This window comes from Pelodiscus sinensis, chromosome 1, assembly GCF_049634645.1.
Source record: "Pelodiscus sinensis isolate JC-2024 chromosome 1, ASM4963464v1, whole genome shotgun sequence".
Taxonomy (NCBI): domain Eukaryota; kingdom Metazoa; phylum Chordata; order Testudines; family Trionychidae; genus Pelodiscus; species Pelodiscus sinensis.
The window spans coordinates 151805138-151826918 of NC_134711.1; the positions used below are offsets into that span (position 1 = coordinate 151805138).

The window sequence follows — 21781 nt, forward strand, 5'->3', positions numbered from 1 at the left end:
AGCGTCACGGGAAGGCCTGCGAACTCTTCCCCCGGGCTGGGTGAGGGAGGCGGCCTTTGTGTGAGCGCAGAGCTGAGGCTCTCTCGCTCAGCTGCCGGGGGGGTGCGCAGGCGAGGGCCGTGATGGTACGCCGGTTAGTACTTTGCGCTGTGGCCGCGGCTGGACTGCGAGTCACGGCAGGGGCTTTTTTGGCGAGGGATCTTGAGTGCGGCGGGCCCCGGCTCGGCCTGCTGGCCCCGGTGTGCACGGCGAGCCAGCAGCTGTCCCTGTCTCGGGCGTGGGAAGGGACAGGGAGTGGAGTAGATCCTCGGGAAGGAGAGCCAGGGGCCTTCTGGCTGTTGCCAGAGTCCGTGAGCAGCTCCTTCCCTCCCGGAAAGCGCTGTGCTTGGACTGGGCGTCCAGCGGGCGCGGCAGGGAAGGCCGTGCGGGCCTGAGGGGCTGCAGCCCCGCCCGAGGAAGGGCTTGGAACGGCAAGGGCTCCCGTGGCCGAGTGTGGGACGGCGTGAGTTTGAGGAGCGTGGGATGTGAGGAAGGGGGAGGGCAGAAATCAGGGCTTGGGCGAGGAGGAGGAAGGTGCCGATGAGGCTTGGCGGGAGGAGCGGAGTCCCCCTCGAATGGCCTTCCCCACAGAGCGAGCGTGCGAGAAGACGGAGAGGGCTATTGGTGCGTGCAGCCAAGGTGTTTTGGAAGTCAAAGTGAAGAAGCGCTGGTGTTGCCCAGCGCGGCCGGTGCTGTGGGCGGCGGGGCGGGGCGGGGCGGAGTGGCGGGTAGAGAGTAGATATCTGGTGTGAGGGAAGAGGCCGGAGCAGAGGGCCCCGTTCCTTTCCTCGTTAGTATAGTGGTGAGTATCCCCGCCTGTCACGCGGGAGACCGGGGTTCAATTCCCCGACGGGGAGGCCGCTGCTGGTGGTGGTGGTGCCGCTGTCAGCCTTTTGCAGGGAGAGAGACAGCAATGCAACCGGCCTGGCAAGCAGACTCTGGCCTGGGCCCTTCTCCTCCCAGTACGGCAAGCAGCACTCCCGCCCCGGCCGGGTGATTTCTACCGTCAGAGAGACGAGCACCCTGCAAAGGCACCGGCTCCGGCTTGCCCTCGGGAAAGCCTCACTGCGAGACCTGGCGGTGAAGCACAGAGGGAAAGACTCTGGCCCAGGGCATGAGGACAACGGCCCAGCCGAAGGGGGTGGCGAGGGAGAGAGAAACGCGGAGCGGCAGCAGGCCGGCCTCCGCTCTTTTTTCCTTTGAGAATGATGTTGAGGGGGAGCGTCACGGGAAGGCCTGCGAACTCTTCCCCCGGGCTGGGTGAGGGAGGCGGCCTTTGTGTGAGCGCAGAGCTGAGGCTCTCTCGCTCAGCTGCCGGGGGGGTGCGCAGGCGAGGGCCGTGATGGTACGCCGGTTAGTACTTTGCGCTGTGGCCGCGGCTGGACTGCGAGTCACGGCAGGGGCTTTTTTGGCGAGGGATCTTGAGTGCGGCGGGCCCCGGCTCGGCCTGCTGGCCCCGGTGTGCACGGCGAGCCAGCAGCTGTCCCTGTCTCGGGCGTGGGAAGGGACAGGGAGTGGAGTAGATCCTCGGGAAGGAGAGCCAGGGGCCTTCTGGCTGTTGCCAGAGTCCGTGAGCAGCTCCTTCCCTCCCGGAAAGCGCTGTGCTTGGACTGGGCGTCCAGCGGGCGCGGCAGGGAAGGCCGTGCGGGCCTGAGGGGCTGCAGCCCCGCCCGAGGAAGGGCTTGGAACGGCAAGGGCTCCCGTGGCCGAGTGTGGGACGGCGTGAGTTTGAGGAGCGTGGGATGTGAGGAAGGGGGAGGGCAGAAAGCAGGGCTTGGGCGAGGAGGAGGAAGGTGCCGATGAGGCTTGGCGGGAGGAGCGGAGTCCCCCTCGAATGGCCTTCCCCACAGAGCGAGCGTGCGAGAAGACGGAGAGGGCTATTGGTGCGTGCAGCCAAGGTGTTTTGGAAGTCAAAGTGAAGAAGCGCTGGTGTTGCCCAGCGCGGCCGGTGCTGTGGGCGGCGGGGCGGGGCGGAGTGGCGGGTAGAGAGTAGATATCTGGTGTGAGGGAAGAGGCCGGAGCAGGAGGCCCCGTTCCTTTCCTCGTTAGTATAGTGGTGAGTATCCCCGCCTGTCACGCGGGAGACCGGGGTTCAATTCCCCAACGGGGAGGCCGCTGCTGGTGGTGGTGCCGCCGTCAGCCTTTTGCAGGGAGAGAGACAGCAATGCAACCGGCCTGGCAAGCAGACTCTGGCCTGGGCCCTTCTCCTCCCAGTACGGCAAGCAGCACTCCCGCCCCGGCCGGGTGATTTCTACCGTCAGAGAGACGAGCACCCTGCAAAGGCACCGGCTCCGGCTTGCCCTCGGGAAAGCCTCACTGCGAGACCTGGCGGTGAAGCGCAGAGGGAAAGACTCTGGCCCAGGGCATGAGGACAACGGCCCAGCCGAAGGGGGTGGCGAGGGAGAGAGAAACGCGGAGCGGCAGCAGGCCGGCCTCCGCTCTTTTTTCCTTTGAGAATGATGTTGAGGGGGAGCGTCACGGGAAGGCCTGCGAACTCTTCCCCCGGGCTGGGTGAGGGAGGCGGCCTTTGTGTGAGCGCAGAGCTGAGGCTCTCTCGCTCAGCTGCCGGGGGGGTGCGCAGGCGAGGGCCGTGATGGTACGCCGGTTAGTACTTTGCGCTGTGGCCGCGGCTGGACTGCGAGTCACGGCAGGGGCTTTTTTGGCGAGGGATCTTGAGTGCGGCGGGCCCCGGCTCGGCCTGCTGGCCCCGGTGTGCACGGCGAGCCAGCAGCTGTCCCTGTCTCGGGCGTGGGAAGGGACAGGGAGTGGAGTAGATCCTCGGGAAGGAGAGCCAGGGGCCTTCTGGCTGTTGCCAGAGTCCGTGAGCAGCTCCTTCCCTCCCGGAAAGCGCTGTGCTTGGACTGGGCGTCCAGCGGGCGCGGCAGGGAAGGCCGTGCGGGCCTGAGGGGCTGCAGCCCCGCCCGAGGAAGGGCTTGGAACGGCAAGGGCTCCCGTGGCCGAGTGTGGGACGGCGTGAGTTTGAGGAGCGTGGGATGTGAGGAAGGGGGAGGGCAGAAAGCAGGGCTTGGGCGAGGAGGAGGAAGGTGCCGATGAGGCTTGGCGGGAGGAGCGGAGTCCCCCTCGAATGGCCTTCCCCACAGAGCGAGCGTGCGAGAAGACGGAGAGGGCTATTGGTGCGTGCAGCCAAGGTGTTTTGGAAGTCAAAGTGAAGAAGCGCTGGTGTTGCCCAGCGCGGCCGGTGCTGTGGGCGGCGGGGCGGGGCGGAGTGGCGGGTAGAGAGTAGATATCTGGTGTGAGGGAAGAGGCCGGAGCAGGCGGCCCCGTTCCTTTCCTCGTTAGTATAGTGGTGAGTATCCCCGCCTGTCACGCGGGAGACCGGGGTTCAATTCCCCGACGGGGAGGCCGCTGCTGGTGGTGGTGCCGCCGTCAGCCTTTTGCAGGGAGAGAGACAGCAATGCAACCGGCCTGGCAAGCAGACTCTGGCCTGGGCCCTTCTCCTCCCAGTACGGCAAGCAGCACTCCCGCCCCGGCCGGGTGATTTCTACCGTCAGAGAGACGAGCACCCTGCAAAGGCACCGGCTCCGGCTTGCCCTCGGGAAAGCCTCACTGCGAGACCTGGCGGTGAAGCGCAGAGGGAAAGACTCTGGCCCAGGGCATGAGGACAACGGCCCAGCCGAAGGGGGTGGCGAGGGAGAGAGAAACGCGGAGCGGCAGCAGGCCGGCCTCCGCTCTTTTTTCCTTTGAGAATGATGTTGAGGGGGAGCGTCACGGGAAGGCCTGCGAACTCTTCCCCCGGGCTGGGTGAGGGAGGCGGCCTTTGTGTGAGCGCAGAGCTGAGGCTCTCTCGCTCAGCTGCCGGGGGGGTGCGCAGGCGAGGGCCGTGATGGTACGCCGGTTAGTACTTTGCGCTGTGGCCGCGGCTGGACTGCGAGTCACGGCAGGGGCTTTTTTGGCGAGGGATCTTGAGTGCGGCGGGCCCCGGCTCGGCCTGCTGGCCCCGGTGTGCACGGCGAGCCAGCAGCTGTCCCTGTCTCGGGCGTGGGAAGGGACAGGGAGTGGAGTAGATCCTCGGGAAGGAGAGCCAGGGGCCTTCTGGCTGTTGCCAGAGTCCGTGAGCAGCTCCTTCCCTCCCGGAAAGCGCTGTGCTTGGACTGGGCGTCCAGCGGGCGCGGCAGGGAAGGCCGTGCGGGCCTGAGGGGCTGCAGCCCCGCCCGAGGAAGGGCTTGGAACGGCAAGGGCTCCCGTGGCCGAGTGTGGGACGGCGTGAGTTTGAGGAGCGTGGGATGTGAGGAAGGGGGAGGGCAGAAAGCAGGGCTTGGGCGAGGAGGAGGAAGGTGCCGATGAGGCTTGGCGGGAGGAGCGGAGTCCCCCTCGAATGGCCTTCCCCACAGAGCGAGCGTGCGAGAAGACGGAGAGGGCTATTGGTGCGTGCAGCCAAGGTGTTTTGGAAGTCAAAGTGAAGAAGCGCTGGTGTTGCCCAGCGCGGCCGGTGCTGTGGGCGGCGGGGCGGGGCGGAGTGGCGGGTAGAGAGTAGATATCTGGTGTGAGGGAAGAGGCCGGAGCAGGAGGCCCCGTTCCTTTCCTCGTTAGTATAGTGGTGAGTATCCCCGCCTGTCACGCGGGAGACCGGGGTTCAATTCCCCGACGGGGAGGCCGCTGCTGGTGGTGGTGCCGCCGTCAGCCTTTTGCAGGGAGAGAGACAGCAATGCAACCGGCCTGGCAAGCAGACTCTGGCCTGGGCCCTTCTCCTCCCAGTACGGCAAGCAGCACTCCCGCCCCGGCCGGGTGATTTCTACCGTCAGAGAGACGAGCACCCTGCAAAGGCACCGGCTCCGGCTTGCCCTCGGGAAAGCCTCACTGCGAGACCTGGCGGTGAAGCGCAGAGGGAAAGACTCTGGCCCAGGGCATGAGGACAACGGCCCAGCCGAAGGGGGTGGCGAGGGAGAGAGAAACGCGGAGCGGCAGCAGGCCGGCCTCCGCTCTTTTTTCCTTTGAGAATGATGTTGAGGGGGAGCGTCACGGGAAGGCCTGCGAACTCTTCCCCCGGGCTGGGTGAGGGAGGCGGCCTTTGTGTGAGCGCAGAGCTGAGGCTCTCTCGCTCAGCTGCCGGGGGGGTGCGCAGGCGAGGGCCGTGATGGTACGCCGGTTAGTACTTTGCGCTGTGGCCGCGGCTGGACTGCGAGTCACGGCAGGGGCTTTTTTGGCGAGGGATCTTGAGTGCGGCGGGCCCCGGCTCGGCCTGCTGGCCCCGGTGTGCACGGCGAGCCAGCAGCTGTCCCTGTCTCGGGCGTGGGAAGGGACAGGGAGTGGAGTAGATCCTCGGGAAGGAGAGCCAGGGGCCTTCTGGCTGTTGCCAGAGTCCGTGAGCAGCTCCTTCCCTCCCGGAAAGCGCTGTGCTTGGACTGGGCGTCCAGCGGGCGCGGCAGGGAAGGCCGTGCGGGCCTGAGGGGCTGCAGCCCCGCCCGAGGAAGGGCTTGGAACGGCAAGGGCTCCCGTGGCCGAGTGTGGGACGGCGTGAGTTTGAGGAGCGTGGGATGTGAGGAAGGGGGAGGGCAGAAAGCAGGGCTTGGGCGAGGAGGAGGAAGGTGCCGATGAGGCTTGGCGGGAGGAGCGGAGTCCCCCTCGAATGGCCTTCCCCACAGAGCGAGCGTGCGAGAAGACGGAGAGGGCTATTGGTGCGTGCAGCCAAGGTGTTTTGGAAGTCAAAGTGAAGCAGCGCTGGTGTTGCCCAGCGCGGCCGGTGCTGTGGGCGGCGGGGCGGGGCGGGGCGGGGCGGAGAGGCGGGTAGAGAGTAGATATCTGGTGTGAGGGAAGAGGCCGGAGCAGGAGGCCCCGTTCCTTTCCTCGTTAGTATAGTGGTGAGTATCCCCGCCTGTCACGCGGGAGACCGGGGTTCAATTCCCCGACGGGGAGGCCGCTGCTGGTGGTGGTGGTGCCGCCGTCAGCCTTTTGCAGGGAGAGAGACAGCAATGCAACCGGCCTGGCAAGCAGACTCTGGCCTGGGCCCTTCTCCTCCCAGTACGGCAAGCAGCACTCCCGCCCCGGCCGGGTGATTTCTACCCTCAGAGAGACGAGCACCCTGCAAAGGCACCGGCTCCGGCTTGCCCTCGGGAAAGCCTCACTGCGAGACCTGGCGGTGAAGCGCAGAGGGAAAGACTCTGGCCCAGGGCATGAGGACAACGGCCCAGCCGAAGGGGGTGGCGAGGGAGAGAGAAACGCGGAGCGGCAGCAGGCCGGCCTCCGCTCTTTTTTCCTTTGAGAATGATGTTGAGGGGGAGCGTCACGGGAAGGCCTGCGAACTCTTCCCCCGGGCTGGGTGAGGGAGGCGGCCTTTGTGTGAGCGCAGAGCTGAGGCTCTCTCGCTCAGCTGCCGGGGGGGTGCGCAGGCGAGGGCCGTGATGGTACGCCGGTTAGTACTTTGCGCTGTGGCCGCGGCTGGACTGCGAGTCACGGCAGGGGCTTTTTTGGCGAGGGATCTTGAGTGCGGCGGGCCCCGGCTCGGCCTGCTGGCCCCGGTGTGCACGGCGAGCCAGCAGCTGTCCCTGTCTCGGGCGTGGGAAGGGACAGGGAGTGGAGTAGATCCTCGGGAAGGAGAGCCAGGGGCCTTCTGGCTGTTGCCAGAGTCCGTGAGCAGCTCCTTCCCTCCCGGAAAGCGCTGTGCTTGGACTGGGCGTCCAGCGGGCGCGGCAGGGAAGGCCGTGCGGGCCTGAGGGGCTGCAGCCCCGCCCGAGGAAGGGCTTGGAACGGCAAGGGCTCCCGTGGCCGAGTGTGGGACGGCGTGAGTTTGAGGAGCGTGGGATGTGAGGAAGGGGGAGGGCAGAAAGCAGGGCTTGGGCGAGGAGGAGGAAGGTGCCGATGAGGCTTGGCGGGAGGAGCGGAGTCCCCCTCGAATGGCCTTCCCCACAGAGCGAGCGTGCGAGAAGACGGAGAGGGCTATTGGTGCGTGCAGCCAAGGTGTTTTGGAAGTCAAAGTGAAGAAGCGCTGGTGTTGCCCAGCGCGGCCGGTGCTGTGGGCGGCGGGGCGGGGCGGAGTGGCGGGTAGAGAGTAGATATCTGGTGTGAGGGAAGAGGCCGGAGCAGGAGGCCCCGTTCCTTTCCTCGTTAGTATAGTGGTGAGTATCCCCGCCTGTCACGCGGGAGACCGGGGTTCAATTCCCCGACGGGGAGGCCGCTGCTGGTGGTGGTGGTGCCGCCGTCAGCCTTTTGCAGGGAGAGAGACAGCAATGCAACCGGCCTGGCAAGCAGACTCTGGCCTGGGCCCTTCTCCTCCCAGTACGGCAAGCAGCACTCCCGCCCCGGCCGGGTGATTTCTACTGTCAGAGAGACGAGCACCCTGCAAAGGCACCGGCTCCGGCTTGCCCTCGGGAAAGCCTCACTGCGAGACCTGGCGGTGAAGGGCAGAGGGAAAGACTCTGGCCCAGGGCATGAGGACAACGGCCCAGCCGAAGGGGGTGGCGAGGGAGAGAGAAACGCGGAGCGGCAGCAGGCCGGCCTCCGCTCTTTTTTCCTTTGAGAATGATGTTGAGGGGGAGCGTCACGGGAAGGCCTGCGAACTCTTCCCCCGGGCTGGGTGAGGGAGGCGGCCTTTGTGTGAGCGCAGAGCTGAGGCTCTCTCGCTCAGCTGCCGGGGGGGTGCGCAGGCGAGGGCCGTGATGGTACGCCGGTTAGTACTTTGCGCTGTGGCCGCGGCTGGACTGCGAGTCACGGCAGGGGCTTTTTTGGCGAGGGATCTTGAGTGCGGCGGGCCCCGGCTCGGCCTGCTGGCCCCGGTGTGCACGGCGAGCCAGCAGCTGTCCCTGTCTCGGGCGTGGGAAGGGACAGGGAGTGGAGTAGATCCTCGGGAAGGAGAGCCAGGGGCCTTCTGGCTGTTGCCAGAGTCCGTGAGCAGCTCCTTCCCTCCCGGAAAGCGCTGTGCTTGGACTGGGCGTCCAGCGGGCGCGGCAGGGAAGGCCGTGCGGGCCTGAGGGGCTGCAGCCCCGCCCGAGGAAGGGCTTGGAACGGCAAGGGCTCCCGTGGCCGAGTGTGGGACGGCGTGAGTTTGAGGAGCGTGGGATGTGAGGAAGGGGGAGGGCAGAAAGCAGGGCTTGGGCGAGGAGGAGGAAGGTGCCGATGAGGCTTGGCGGGAGGAGCGGAGTCCCCCTCGAATGGCCTTCCCCACAGAGCGAGCGTGCGAGAAGACGGAGAGGGCTATTGGTGCGTGCAGCCAAGGTGTTTTGGAAGTCAAAGTGAAGAAGCGCTGGTGTTGCCCAGCGCGGCCGGTGCTGTGGGCGGCGGGGCGGGGCGGGGCGGGGCGGAGAGGCGGGTAGAGAGTAGATATCTGGTGTGAGGGAAGAGGCCGGAGCAGGAGGCCCCGTTCCTTTCCTCGTTAGTATAGTGGTGAGTATCCCCGCCTGTCACGCGGGAGACCGGGGTTCAATTCCCCGACGGGGAGGCCGCTGCTGGTGGTGGTGCCGCCGTCAACCTTTTGCAGGGAGAGAGACAGCAATGCAACCGGCCTGGCAAGCAGACTCTGGCCTGGGCCCTTCTCCTCCCAGTACGGCAAGCAGCACTCCCGCCCCGGCCGGGTGATTTCTACCGTCAGAGAGACGAGCACCCTGCAAAGGCACCGGCTCCGGCTTGCCCTCGGGAAAGCCTCACTGCGAGACCTGGCGGTGAAGCGCAGAGGGAAAGACTCTGGCCCAGGGCATGAGGACAACGGCCCAGCCGAAGGGGGTGGCGAGGGAGAGAGAAACGCGGAGCGGCAGCAGGCCGGCCTCCGCTCTTTTTTCCTTTGAGAATGATGTTGAGGGGGAGCGTCACGGGAAGGCCTGCGAACTCTTCCCCCGGGCTGGGTGAGGGAGGCGGCCTTTGTGTGAGCGCAGAGCTGAGGCTCTCTCGCTCAGCTGCCGGGGGGGTGCGCAGGCGAGGGCCGTGATGGTACGCCGGTTAGTACTTTGCGCTGTGGCCGCGGCTGGACTGCGAGTCACGGCAGGGGCTTTTTTGGCGAGGGATCTTGAGTGCGGCGGGCCCCGGCTCGGCCTGCTGGCCCCGGTGTGCACGGCGAGCCAGCAGCTGTCCCTGTCTCGGGCGTGGGAAGGGACAGGGAGTGGAGTAGATCCTCGGGAAGGAGAGCCAGGGGCCTTCTGGCTGTTGCCAGAGTCCGTGAGCAGCTCCTTCCCTCCCGGAAAGCGCTGTGCTTGGACTGGGCGTCCAGCGGGCGCGGCAGGGAAGGCCGTGCGGGCCTGAGGGGCTGCAGCCCCGCCCGAGGAAGGGCTTGGAACGGCAAGGGCTCCCGTGGCCGAGTGTGGGACGGCGTGAGTTTGAGGAGCGTGGGATGTGAGGAAGGGGGAGGGCAGAAAGCAGGGCTTGGGCGAGGAGGAGGAAGGTGCCGATGAGGCTTGGCGGGAGGAGCGGAGTCCCCCTCGAATGGCCTTCCCCACAGAGCGAGCGTGCGAGAAGACGGAGAGGGCTATTGGTGCGTGCAGCCAAGGTGTTTTGGAAGTCAAAGTGAAGCAGCGCTGGTGTTGCCCAGCGCGGCCGGTGCTGTGGGCGGCGGGGCGGGGCGGGGCGGGGCGGAGAGGCGGGTAGAGAGTAGATATCTGGTGTGAGGGAAGAGGCCGGAGCAGGAGGCCCCGTTCCTTTCCTCGTTAGTATAGTGGTGAGTATCCCCGCCTGTCACGCGGGAGACCGGGGTTCAATTCCCCGACGGGGAGGCCGCTGCTGGTGGTGGTGCCGCCGTCAGCCTTTTGCAGGGAGAGAGACAGCAATGCAACCGGCCTGGCAAGCAGACTCTGGCCTGGGCCCTTCTCCTCCCAGTACGGCAAGCAGCACTCCCGCCCCGGCCGGGTGATTTCTACCGTCAGAGAGACGAGCACCCTGCAAAGGCACCGGCTCCGGCTTGCCCTCGGGAAAGCCTCACTGCGAGACCTGGCGGTGAAGCGCAGAGGGAAAGACTCTGGCCCAGGGCATGAGGACAACGGCCCAGCCGAAGGGGGTGGCGAGGGAGAGAGAAACGCGGAGCGGCAGCAGGCCGGCCTCCGCTCTTTTTTCCTTTGAGAATGATGTTGAGGGGGAGCGTCACGGGAAGGCCTGCGAACTCTTCCCCCGGGCTGGGTGAGGGAGGCGGCCTTTGTGTGAGCGCAGAGCTGAGGCTCTCTCGCTCAGCTGCCGGGGGGGTGCGCAGGCGAGGGCCGTGATGGTACGCCGGTTAGTACTTTGCGCTGTGGCCGCGGCTGGACTGCGAGTCACGGCAGGGGCTTTTTTGGCGAGGGATCTTGAGTGCGGCGGGCCCCGGCTCGGCCTGCTGGCCCCGGTGTGCACGGCGAGCCAGCAGCTGTCCCTGTCTCGGGCGTGGGAAGGGACAGGGAGTGGAGTAGATCCTCGGGAAGGAGAGCCAGAGGCCTTCTGGCTGTTGCCAGAGTCCGTGAGCAGCTCCTTCCCTCCCGGAAAGCGCTGTGCTTGGACTGGGCATCCAGCGGGCGCGGCAGGGAAGGCCGTGCGGGCCTGAGGGGCTGCAGCCCCGCCCGAGGAAGGGCTTGGAACGGCAAGGGCTCCCGTGGCCGAGTGTGGGACGGCGTGAGTTTGAGGAGCGTGGGATGTGAGGAAGGGGGAGGGCAGAAAGCAGGGCTTGGGCGAGGAGGAGGAAGGTGCCGATGAGGCTTGGCGGGAGGAGCGGAGTCCCCCTCGAATGGCCTTCCCCACAGAGCGAGCGTGCGAGAAGACGGAGAGGGCTATTGGTGCGTGCAGCCAAGGTGTTTTGGAAGTCAAAGTGAAGCAGCGCTGGTGTTGCCCAGCGCGGCCGGTGCTGTGGGCGGCGGGGCGGGGCGGGGCGGGGCGGAGAGGCGGGTAGAGAGTAGATATCTGGTGTGAGGGAAGAGGCCGGAGCAGGAGGCCCCGTTCCTTTCCTCGTTAGTATAGTGGTGAGTATCCCCGCCTGTCACGCGGGAGACCGGGGTTCAATTCCCCGACGGGGAGGCCGCTGCTGGTGGTGGTGCCGCCGTCAGCCTTTTGCAGGGAGAGAGACAGCAATGCAACCGGCCTGGCAAGCAGACTCTGGCCTGGGCCCTTCTCCTCCCAGTACGGCAAGCAGCACTCCCGCCCCGGCCGGGTGATTTCTACCGTCAGAGAGACGAGCACCCTGCAAAGGCACCGGCTCCGGCTTGCCCTCGGGAAAGCCTCACTGCGAGACCTGGCGGTGAAGCGCAGAGGGAAAGACTCTGGCCCAGGGCATGAGGACAACGGCCCAGCCGAAGGGGGTGGCGAGGGAGAGAGAAACGCGGAGCGGCAGCAGGCCGGCCTCCGCTCTTTTTTCCTTTGAGAATGATGTTGAGGGGGAGCGTCACGGGAAGGCCTGCGAACTCTTCCCCCGGGCTGGGTGAGGGAGGCGGCCTTTGTGTGAGCGCAGAGCTGAGGCTCTCTCGCTCAGCTGCCGGGGGGGTGCGCAGGCGAGGGCCGTGATGGTACGCCGGTTAGTACTTTGCGCTGTGGCCGCGGCTGGACTGCGAGTCACGGCAGGGGCTTTTTTGGCGAGGGATCTTGAGTGCGGCGGGCCCCGGCTCGGCCTGCTGGCCCCGGTGTGCACGGCGAGCCAGCAGCTGTCCCTGTCTCGGGCGTGGGAAGGGACAGGGAGTGGAGTAGATCCTCGGGAAGGAGAGCCAGGGGCCTTCTGGCTGTTGCCAGAGTCCGTGAGCAGCTCCTTCCCTCCCGGAAAGCGCTGTGCTTGGACTGGGCGTCCAGCGGGCGCGGCAGGGAAGGCCGTGCGGGCCTGAGGGGCTGCAGCCCCGCCCGAGGAAGGGCTTGGAACGGCAAGGGCTCCCGTGGCCGAGTGTGGGACGGCGTGAGTTTGAGGAGCGTGGGATGTGAGGAAGGGGGAGGGCAGAAAGCAGGGCTTGGGCGAGGAGGAGGAAGGTGCCGATGAGGCTTGGCGGGAGGAGCGGAGTCCCCCTCGAATGGCCTTCCCCACAGAGCGAGCGTGCGAGAAGACGGAGAGGGCTATTGGTGCGTGCAGCCAAGGTGTTTTGGAAGTCAAAGTGAAGAAGCGCTGGTGTTGCCCAGCGCGGCCGGTGCTGTGGGCGGCGGGGCGGGGCGGGGCGGGGCGGGGCGGAGTGGCGGGTAGAGAGTAGATATCTGGTGTGAGGGAAGAGGCCGGAGCAGGAGGCCCCGTTCCTTTCCTCGTTAGTATAGTGGTGAGTATCCCCGCCTGTCACGCGGGAGACCGGGGTTCAATTCCCCGACGGGGAGGCCGCTGCTGGTGGTGGTGGTGCTGCCGTCAGCCTTTTGCAGGGAGAGAGACAGCAATGCAACCGGCCTGGCAAGCAGACTCTGGCCTGGGCCCTTCTCCTCCCAGTACGGCAAGCAGCACTCCCGCCCCGGCCGGGTGATTTCTACCGTCAGAGAGACGAGCACCCTGCAAAGGCACCGGCTCCGGCTCGCCCTCGGGAAAGCCTCACTGCGAGACCTGGCGGTGAAGCGCAGAGGGAAAGACTCTGGCCCAGGGCATGAGGACAACGGCCCAGCCGAAGGGGGTGGCGAGGGAGAGAGAAACGCGGAGCGGCAGCAGGCCGGCCTCCGCTCTTTTTTCCTTTGAGAATGATGTTGAGGGGGAGCGTCACGGGAAGGCCTGCGAACTCTTCCCCCGGGCTGGGTGAGGGAGGCGGCCTTTGTGTGAGCGCAGAGCTGAGGCTCTCTCGCTCAGCTGCCGGGGGGGTGCGCAGGCGAGGGCCGTGATGGTACGCCGGTTAGTACTTTGCGCTGTGGCCGCGGCTGGACTGCGAGTCACGGCAGGGGCTTTTTTGGCGAGGGATCTTGAGTGCGGCGGGCCCCGGCTCGGCCTGCTGGCCCCGGTGTGCACGGCGAGCCAGCAGCTGTCCCTGTCTCGGGCGTGGGAAGGGACAGGGAGTGGAGTAGATCCTCGGGAAGGAGAGCCAGGGGCCTTCTGGCTGTTGCCAGAGTCCGTGAGCAGCTCCTTCCCTCCCGGAAAGCGCTGTGCTTGGACTGGGCGTCCAGCGGGCGCGGCAGGGAAGGCCGTGCGGGCCTGAGGGGCTGCAGCCCCGCCCGAGGAAGGGCTTGGAACGGCAAGGGCTCCCGTGGCCGAGTGTGGGACGGCGTGAGTTTGAGGAGCGTGGGATGTGAGGAAGGGGGAGGGCAGAAAGCAGGGCTTGGGCGAGGAGGAGGAAGGTGCCGATGAGGCTTGGCGGGAGGAGCGGAGTCCCCCTCGAATGGCCTTCCCCACAGAGCGAGCGTGCGAGAAGACGGAGAGGGCTATTGGTGCGTGCAGCCAAGGTGTTTTGGAAGTCAAAGTGAAGCAGCGCTGGTGTTGCCCAGCGCGGCCGGTGCTGTGGGCGGCGGGGCGGGGCGGGGCGGGGCGGAGAGGCGGGTAGAGAGTAGATATCTGGTGTGAGGGAAGAGGCCGGAGCAGGAGGCCCCGTTCCTTTCCTCGTTAGTATAGTGGTGAGTATCCCCGCCTGTCACGCGGGAGACCGGGGTTCAATTCCCCGACGGGGAGGCCGCTGCTGGTGGTGGTGCCGCCGTCAGCCTTTTGCAGGGAGAGAGACAGCAATGCAACCGGCCTGGCAAGCAGACTCTGGCCTGGGCCCTTCTCCTCCCAGTACGGCAAGCAGCACTCCCGCCCCGGCCGGGTGATTTCTACCCTCAGAGAGACGAGCACCCTGCAAAGGCACCGGCTCCGGCTTGCCCTCGGGAAAGCCTCACTGCGAGACCTGGCGGTGAAGCGCAGAGGGAAAGACTCTGGCCCAGGGCATGAGGACAACGGCCCAGCCGAAGGGGGTGGCGAGGGAGAGAGAAACGCGGAGCGGCAGCAGGCCGGCCTCCGCTCTTTTTTCCTTTGAGAATGATGTTGAGGGGGAGCGTCACGGGAAGGCCTGCGAACTCTTCCCCCGGGCTGGGTGAGGGAGGCGGCCTTTGTGTGAGCGCAGAGCTGAGGCTCTCTCGCTCAGCTGCCGGGGGGGTGCGCAGGCGAGGGCCGTGATGGTACGCCGGTTAGTACTTTGCGCTGTGGCCGCGGCTGGACTGCGAGTCACGGCAGGGGCTTTTTTGGCGAGGGATCTTGAGTGCGGCGGGCCCCGGCTCGGCCTGCTGGCCCCGGTGTGCACGGCGAGCCAGCAGCTGTCCCTGTCTCGGGCGTGGGAAGGGACAGGGAGTGGAGTAGATCCTCGGGAAGGAGAGCCAGGGGCCTTCTGGCTGTTGCCAGAGTCCGTGAGCAGCTCCTTCCCTCCCGGAAAGCGCTGTGCTTGGACTGGGCGTCCAGCGGGCGCGGCAGGGAAGGCCGTGCGGGCCTGAGGGGCTGCAGCCCCGCCCGAGGAAGGGCTTGGAACGGCAAGGGCTCCCGTGGCCGAGTGTGGGACGGCGTGAGTTTGAGGAGCGTGGGATGTGAGGAAGGGGGAGGGCAGAAAGCAGGGCTTGGGCGAGGAGGAGGAAGGTGCCGATGAGGCTTGGCGGGAGGAGCGGAGTCCCCCTCGAATGGCCTTCCCCACAGAGCGAGCGTGCGAGAAGACGGAGAGGGCTATTGGTGCGTGCAGCCAAGGTGTTTTGGAAGTCAAAGTGAAGAAGCGCTGGTGTTGCCCAGCGCGGCCGGTGCTGTGGGCGGCGGGGCGGGGCGGGGCGGAGTGGCGGGTAGAGAGTAGATATCTGGTGTGAGGGAAGAGGCCGGAGCAGGAGGCCCCGTTCCTTTCCTCGTTAGTATAGTGGTGAGTATCCCCGCCTGTCACGCGGGAGACCGGGGTTCAATTCCCCGACGGGGAGGCCGCTGCTGGTGGTGGTGCCGCCGTCAGCCTTTTGCAGGGAGAGAGACAGCAATGCAACCGGCCTGGCAAGCAGACTCTGGCCTGGGCCCTTCTCCTCCCAGTACGGCAAGCAGCACTCCCGCCCCGGCCGGGTGATTTCTACCGTCAGAGAGACGAGCACCCTGCAAAGGCACCGGCTCCGGCTTGCCCTCGGGAAAGCCTCACTGCGAGACCTGGCGGTGAAGCGCAGAGGGAAAGACTCTGGCCCAGGGCATGAGGACAACGGCCCAGCCGAAGGGGGTGGCGAGGGAGAGAGAAACGCGGAGCGGCAGCAGGCCGGCCTCCGCTCTTTTTTCCTTTGAGAATGATGTTGAGGGGGAGCGTCACGGGAAGGCCTGCGAACTCTTCCCCCGGGCTGGGTGAGGGAGGCGGCCTTTGTGTGAGCGCAGAGCTGAGGCTCTCTCGCTCAGCTGCCGGGGGGGTGCGCAGGCGAGGGCCGTGATGGTACGCCGGTTAGTACTTTGCGCTGTGGCCGCGGCTGGACTGCGAGTCACGGCAGGGGCTTTTTTGGCGAGGGATCTTGAGTGCGGCGGGCCCCGGCTCGGCCTGCTGGCCCCGGTGTGCACGGCGAGCCAGCAGCTGTCCCTGTCTCGGGCGTGGGAAGGGACAGGGAGTGGAGTAGATCCTCGGGAAGGAGAGCCAGGGGCCTTCTGGCTGTTGCCAGAGTCCGTGAGCAGCTCCTTCCCTCCCGGAAAGCGCTGTGCTTGGACTGGGCGTCCAGCGGGCGCGGCAGGGAAGGCCGTGCGGGCCTGAGGGGCTGCAGCCCCGCCCGAGGAAGGGCTTGGAACGGCAAGGGCTCCCGTGGCCGAGTGTGGGACGGCGTGAGTTTGAGGAGCGTGGGATGTGAGGAAGGGGGAGGGCAGAAAGCAGGGCTTGGGCGAGGAGGAGGAAGGTGCCGATGAGGCTTGGCGGGAGGAGCGGAGTCCCCCTCGAATGGCCTTCCCCACAGAGCGAGCGTGCGAGAAGACGGAGAGGGCTATTGGTGCGTGCAGCCAAGGTGTTTTGGAAGTCAAAGTGAAGAAGCGCTGGTGTTGCCCAGCGCGGCCGGTGCTGTGGGCGGCGGGGCGGGGCGGGGCGGGGCGGAGTGGCGGGTAGAGAGTAGATATCTGGTGTGAGGGAAGAGGCCGGAGCAGGAGGCCCCGTTCCTTTCCTCGTTAGTATAGTGGTGAGTGTCCCCGCCTGTCACGCGGGAGACCGGGGTTCAATTCCCCGACGGGGAGGCCGCTGCTGGTGGTGGTGCCGCCGTCAGCCTTTTGCAGGGAGAGAGACAGCAATGCAACCGGCCTGGCAAGCAGACTCTGGCCTGGGCCCTTCTCCTCCCAGTACGGCAAGCAGCACTCCCGCCCCGGCCGGGTGATTTCTACCATCAGAGAGACGAGCACCCTGCAAAGGCACCGGCTCCGGCTTGCCCTCGGGAAAGCCTCACTGCGAGACCTGGCGGTGAAGCGCAGAGGGAAAGACTCTGGCCCAGGGCATGAGGACAACGGCCCAGCCGAAGGGGGTGGCGAGGGAGAGAGAAACGCGGAGCGGCAGCAGGCCGGCCTCCGCTCTTTTTTCCTTTGAGAATGATGTTGAGGGGGAGCGTCACGGGAAGGCCTGCGAACTCTTCCCCCGGGCTGGGTGAGGGAGGCGGCCTTTGTGTGAGCGCAGAGCTGAGGCTCTCTCGCTCAGCTGCCGGGGGGGTGCGCAGGCGAGGGCCGTGATGGTACGCCGGTTAGTACTTTGCGCTGTGGCCGCGGCTGGACTGCGAGTCACGGCAGGGGCTTTTTTGGCGAGGGATCTTGAGTGCGGCGGGCCCCGGCTCGGCCTGCTGGCCCCGGTGTGCACGGCGAGCCAGCAGCTGTCCCTGTCTCGGGCGTGGGAAGGGACAGGGAGTGGAGTAGATCCTCGGGAAGGAGAGCCAGGGGCCTTCTGGCTGTTGCCAGAGTCCGTGAGCAGCTCCTTCCCTCCCGGAAAGCGCTGTGCTTGGACTGGGCGTCCAGCGGGCGCGGCAGGGAAGGCCGTGCGGGCCTGAGGGGCTGCAGCCCCGCCCGAGGAAGGGCTTGGAACGGCAAGGGCTCCCGTGGCCGAGTGTGGGACGGCGTGAGTTTGAGGAGCCTGGGATCTAGATGTGGTCCAAAGCCACTGTTGTGAAGATGTGAGATTCTCCAATTTGGACTTTTGTTATGCTGGGAGAAAGTAAACCAAATTCTCATGGCGTGTCTTATGGATTGAGTTGCCATTTCGCAAAAGGCTGGCTGTCCTATTCCGAAGAGAGTTGCTGAAGAAATGCACCCAATGCACTGGGGCTGAATGGGTGGATGGCCATGCCAGCACTTACATACAGAAAGAAAATGGCGTCTTTCATGTACATACAAGGCCATACCAGGAGATGTGGGGCAAGCTGGCAGGGTCAGGAAAACCATTACTTGAGAAAATCAGAACTGTACCCAGGTGTTGACACCACCAGTAAGCTCAGCCTGCTATCACACGTATCCTTTACATAGATCAACCTCTGTCCATGAAAAAGCGTGCCGGGAGAGAGTTACTACTTCCTTGGTGGCGAGGAGTCCTGTGGCACCTTATAGACTAACTGAAGTGTTGGAGCATAAGCTTTCGTGGGCAAAGACCCACTTTGTCAGATGCATGCTCCAACACTTCAGTTAGTCTATAAGGTGCAACAGGACTCCTCGCCGCTTTTGCAGATTCAGGCTAACACGGCTACCCCTGATACTTCCTTGGTGTCCTGCGCAAAGCCAGGATCTGTGCAAGGAAAGAGGAACATGTGTGGATGTGTGTGGAAGGGGAAGGTTGGAAATGTGGCTCTCTCCAACCTGCATGAGTAGTCCTAATTTATTTGTTCTGAAGCAACATTAAAACCACTATTTAGGATCAAGACCCTGTTGAGTTAACCTGTGTAAATATATAAAACACTGATCTTATCCTAACATGTCCACAATCTAATGTAGGCCTGCACAATTCAGAAAGCAGCAGGGGCCATATTACTCAAAATAAAACAGCTGCGGGCTGCAAGCAGGGTTGCCAGATGCTCTCCCAAAAAATACTGAACACGCAGGCTAAAAATGTTTATTGAAAAAAAAAAAAAAAAGCACGTGTGTTGGGCATACAAAAAAACCACGCACCGCCTGGTTTCAGCACGGAATCACAGATTTTGTTGAATAAATTCACACATAAGGAAAAGACTCTCAGTCACACACAGAGAGAAGAACTCTCTCACGGCACAATGTCTGTTCCCCTCTGATACAAGGTATATCATCGACGGGGTGTACATTTTACCAGCTGGCGAGCTGGGATGGGGTGGGGCCGCCCCACACTTCCACCAGTGCCGATGCTCGTGGCACGTGGCATCCTGACAGCGGTCTGCGCCGCGCAAGCAGCTGGCCAGCCGAGCGGCATGGAGGGGGGCTGAGTCCCGAGACGGGAGCGGGGGCCAGAACGCGTGTCTCCCCCTGATGTCAGGGAGAGAGGTGCAGGTGCAAGAGAGTGCCACATTCAAAAGGGGAGGAGAGGACAGCAAAAGAGAGGAGGGAGGAAATATTTCCGAAAGTCGTTGCGGGCCGCATGCAGCCCCCGGATTGTATGCTGTGCAAGCCTGATCTAGTGACTAGTTGCATATGGACATTTTGAATTTATCAATTTATTCTAAAGTGTATAAATACATTCTTATGCATCTAATTTTAGACAGTTTAGAATAAATTAATAAATATTACTTGAATGGTATTGGGTAGTGAGATGTAAGAGCAGAAAACGGTGTGCTTTAGTGGCATTATATACTTTAATAGGTCATAAGAACGCCATTATGGCTATACTGCATCAGACCAAGGGTCTATTCTGCTCAGTATCACATTCTTTGACAGTGATCAGTGTAGTATCTAAAAACGGAATGACCAAAGCAAATTACAAAAGCAACATGGCTTGAAAGATGCTTAATACTGATCCTCTGTGTGTCTCCATGTTGAATCATCGATGACCTATCACATTGCCCCATCTGATTTATTCTTCCTCACCTCAAAGACTGTGATAGAAATGTAGCTACAGGACCATGTAGCACTTTAAAGACTAACAAGATGGTTAATTAGATGATGAGCTTTCGTGGGCCAGACCCACTTCCTCGGATCAAATAGTGGAAGAAAATAGTCACAACCCTATATGCCAAAGGTCCTTTTCATATGTGTTCTTTTTTTTAATTGTATCCTTTGGCATATAGGGTTGTGACTATTTCGGTTCATCATCTAATAAACCATCTTGTTAGTCTTTAAAGTGCTACATGGTCCTGTATTTTGTCTCAAAGACTGCGAAATCTGTCAAATCTTCCCCTAAACTCTAAATCTCTAAAACCGAGCCTAAAGAGAACCTAACAAGATTTAACCAGAGTAAGTTTCTCTAATACTGTGTAAAATACTATTTACAACTCCATTGTTATTAATAAGATCTTCTGATTAGGGGTATTAGTGGGTAATAGTTAAGTAAGCACTTGAATTTCTTAGGGGTTAGTGTCGACCATTCTAAAGTGGCAGCTAGTGCAATCTGGCCCCACTCCCAGGGAGCCCTCTGCACCCCATGTGCTACGTCTTTATCTGATACAGGCAGCAGTGCAGGGGGGTATAAACAGCATTGCAGAGCTGGTGCTGTGGGGAACCAGCTTTTAAGATGGCTCCACCCCAGCATTGGTTCTTGCTTTTCCCATATTGGAAAGTCGGGGTGGGGGTGGGGGTGGGGGTGGAGAGATGGGAGCAGAGGCAGCAAGGGGGGAAAATACGAGTAGTTGATTAGATAAGCCTATAACCCTAACCCTAGGCTTATTGGTTAATCTAGTCAACTCTTAGGAAACATTAGGGGTAAATTAGAGCTAAATAGCAGCATAGAATACTGAGAGCCAGGACTGGTAGCTGTAAACAAACTTTATGGGACAGCAGAAAACTTGATCACACCCATGACAAGTGGACAGCCAGCTAACAAAAATCATACCGAATCATGGATGTTGCTAGGCTAGAGCATGCTGGACTGTTACCTGGGGTTCTTTCAACCCAAACCTCTATGAAAGTAAAAACAATTACATTGTAAGAGAAAGATAAATTATACTGTAATAATTGAATAAGTTGAAGGAACACAGTTTGTCTCTGAACAGGAAAGAGGAAATTATGTTAATGTTGTTTGTAGGTATGCAGATAACAGTGCTAGCCAGGTATACCTGGGATAACAGGAAAAGGAAACATTAGGTGTTAGGCAGAAAACAATTGAGATAACCAGGGAGATATGGACAGGAGAGTGCTTTGTGCTTGATGTGGAAATGAAGTTACTGACTAGCCTCTCACTAATCATGTGAAGTTTTGCCTCTCTCTTAATCCTGTTAACTTGGCTTTCTTTTGACTGTATAAATCAAGGAGTTTGAACCTTGGGTGGCACTCACATTTTCTGGGTGCACTTGGCAGAGCGGCTTTGCTAATAAACAGAGCGGTCTGACAAATCTGTGAGTCCTGTCTGACTTTGACACCTCCCGGTAACTTTTACTCTCTGCGAGGTGGTGTCAGGAAATAATTCAGGGGAAACACGGTCGTCCAACTGATGGATGGAAGGTACAAACAGGACAACACAACAGTGCTTTCACTTAAAGCTAAACTTTACTTCGTCTCAAGCACTTACACATGCCCGCAACAGGTTAGTAAAACACCCCCATCCTCACTAATTACTGAAGTTGAGAGTGGCTCTCAAGTGACACCGAGCAGGCTACCGATGACCAGTCTTCCAGCTGCCGATGGAGACAAAGATGCATCCAGAAGTGAAGAGTCTTCATGGAGTCCTCGAGGCATCCCTGCAAGTGTTCCCAAAATTGTCCCCTCAATTGAAACTTTCCTTCCCTGTTTATCCATTAATATTACAACAACATGTCACTCAAAAACTTGTTAGGCAAGCACTTTTGAAAGGTTAGGCAAGAGGTTTTCTTCTGATCACTTTTGCCAGATGCGTTTTTTTTTTCCTCAGAGACTTCATGCTTGGGGGCCCTGATAGATATATGTCTTAAGGCAGTGGTCTCCAACCTTTTTACACCCAAGATCACTTTTTAATCTCAGAAGAGGTGAAGATCTACCGCCCCACCCCTTCCCTTCCTTGAAGCCCTGCCCTCTCTATTCTACTCCTGTCCATCACTTGCTATCCCCAGCCCTTACTTACACACACTGATAAACAGTTTATTTTTAAATTATGCGATATATATAATTAAAATCACATGTTTATAGTTATGAAATAAATGGTCTGTTTTTTATTCATGCTATTTAAATCTAAAATGAAGCATTTAGAATTATACGTTTTGTGGGGACAGAGTTTTGCGGCTGGGGGCAGGGAAGAGGGAAAAGGGTGCCAAGAGGGCAGAGGACAGGGTTCTGCAGCAGGGGACAGATTGCCACGGGGGACTGAGTTTGAGGAGTGGGGACGGGCATAGGGACAGAGTTCTGTAGCTGGGAACAGGGGAGTGGGGACCGAATTCTGTGGCTGGGGCCAAGAGAGTGGGGATAGAGTTCGGAGAGTGGGGACAGGAGTGGGGACAGCGTTCTGTAGCTGGGGCAGGGCAGTGGGGGCAGGGGAGCGGGGTGACAGTGGAGGCAAAGAGTCCCCTGCATCTGCCTCCTACCAGGATTCCCCCCCCCCCCCGAGGGAAACCAGTGCATGCCTGCCCCAGGGCCAACCCCACCGCAGTGCAGGGAAGCTCCGTGCACACCTGCCCCGGAGCAAACCCCCCCCCCCCCCCGCAGGGAAGCCCCACACGCGCGCCTACCTCGGGGCCGACCCCACACAGGGAAGCCCCACACACGCGCACCTGCCCAGGGGGCCGACCTCCCCCGCTGGCGCAGGTAAGCCCCTTGCATGCTTGCTCCAGCACCAACCCCCAGCGCAGGGAAGTCCCATGCGCACCTGCTCTGGGGCCGACCCCCCCCGCGTGCACCAGGAAACCCCGTGTGCGCCTCCCCTGGGGCTGACTCACCCCTCCTGTGTGGTGCAGGGAG

General features: G+C 62.4%; 13 non-coding genes across 13 annotated transcripts; all 13 read left to right on the forward strand.

Moving 5' to 3' along the window:
• Nucleotides 1–824: 824 nt before the first annotated feature.
• On the forward strand, nucleotides 825–896 carry TRNAD-GUC (transfer RNA aspartic acid (anticodon GUC)). Its single transcript has one exon. It is a non-coding gene; the product is annotated as a tRNA-Asp (tRNA).
• Nucleotides 897–2078: 1182 nt separating this feature from the next.
• Nucleotides 2079–2150, forward strand: TRNAD-GUC (transfer RNA aspartic acid (anticodon GUC)). The gene has a single exon. It is a non-coding gene; the product is annotated as a tRNA-Asp (tRNA).
• A 1179-nt stretch (nucleotides 2151–3329) lies between these two features.
• Nucleotides 3330–3401, forward strand: TRNAD-GUC (transfer RNA aspartic acid (anticodon GUC)). The gene has a single exon. It is a non-coding gene; the product is annotated as a tRNA-Asp (tRNA).
• A 1179-nt stretch (nucleotides 3402–4580) lies between these two features.
• TRNAD-GUC (transfer RNA aspartic acid (anticodon GUC)) lies at nucleotides 4581–4652 on the forward strand. The gene has a single exon. It is a non-coding gene; the product is annotated as a tRNA-Asp (tRNA).
• Nucleotides 4653–5841: 1189 nt separating this feature from the next.
• TRNAD-GUC (transfer RNA aspartic acid (anticodon GUC)) lies at nucleotides 5842–5913 on the forward strand. Its single transcript has one exon. It is a non-coding gene; the product is annotated as a tRNA-Asp (tRNA).
• A 1182-nt stretch (nucleotides 5914–7095) lies between these two features.
• Nucleotides 7096–7167, forward strand: TRNAD-GUC (transfer RNA aspartic acid (anticodon GUC)). The gene has a single exon. It is a non-coding gene; the product is annotated as a tRNA-Asp (tRNA).
• A 1192-nt stretch (nucleotides 7168–8359) lies between these two features.
• Nucleotides 8360–8431, forward strand: TRNAD-GUC (transfer RNA aspartic acid (anticodon GUC)). The gene has a single exon. It is a non-coding gene; the product is annotated as a tRNA-Asp (tRNA).
• A 1189-nt stretch (nucleotides 8432–9620) lies between these two features.
• TRNAD-GUC (transfer RNA aspartic acid (anticodon GUC)) lies at nucleotides 9621–9692 on the forward strand. The gene has a single exon. It is a non-coding gene; the product is annotated as a tRNA-Asp (tRNA).
• A 1189-nt stretch (nucleotides 9693–10881) lies between these two features.
• Nucleotides 10882–10953, forward strand: TRNAD-GUC (transfer RNA aspartic acid (anticodon GUC)). Its single transcript has one exon. It is a non-coding gene; the product is annotated as a tRNA-Asp (tRNA).
• Nucleotides 10954–12147: 1194 nt separating this feature from the next.
• TRNAD-GUC (transfer RNA aspartic acid (anticodon GUC)) lies at nucleotides 12148–12219 on the forward strand. Its single transcript has one exon. It is a non-coding gene; the product is annotated as a tRNA-Asp (tRNA).
• Nucleotides 12220–13411: 1192 nt separating this feature from the next.
• On the forward strand, nucleotides 13412–13483 carry TRNAD-GUC (transfer RNA aspartic acid (anticodon GUC)). Its single transcript has one exon. It is a non-coding gene; the product is annotated as a tRNA-Asp (tRNA).
• A 1184-nt stretch (nucleotides 13484–14667) lies between these two features.
• On the forward strand, nucleotides 14668–14739 carry TRNAD-GUC (transfer RNA aspartic acid (anticodon GUC)). Its single transcript has one exon. It is a non-coding gene; the product is annotated as a tRNA-Asp (tRNA).
• Nucleotides 14740–15928: 1189 nt separating this feature from the next.
• TRNAD-GUC (transfer RNA aspartic acid (anticodon GUC)) lies at nucleotides 15929–16000 on the forward strand. The gene has a single exon. It is a non-coding gene; the product is annotated as a tRNA-Asp (tRNA).
• Nucleotides 16001–21781: the final 5781 nt, after the last annotated feature.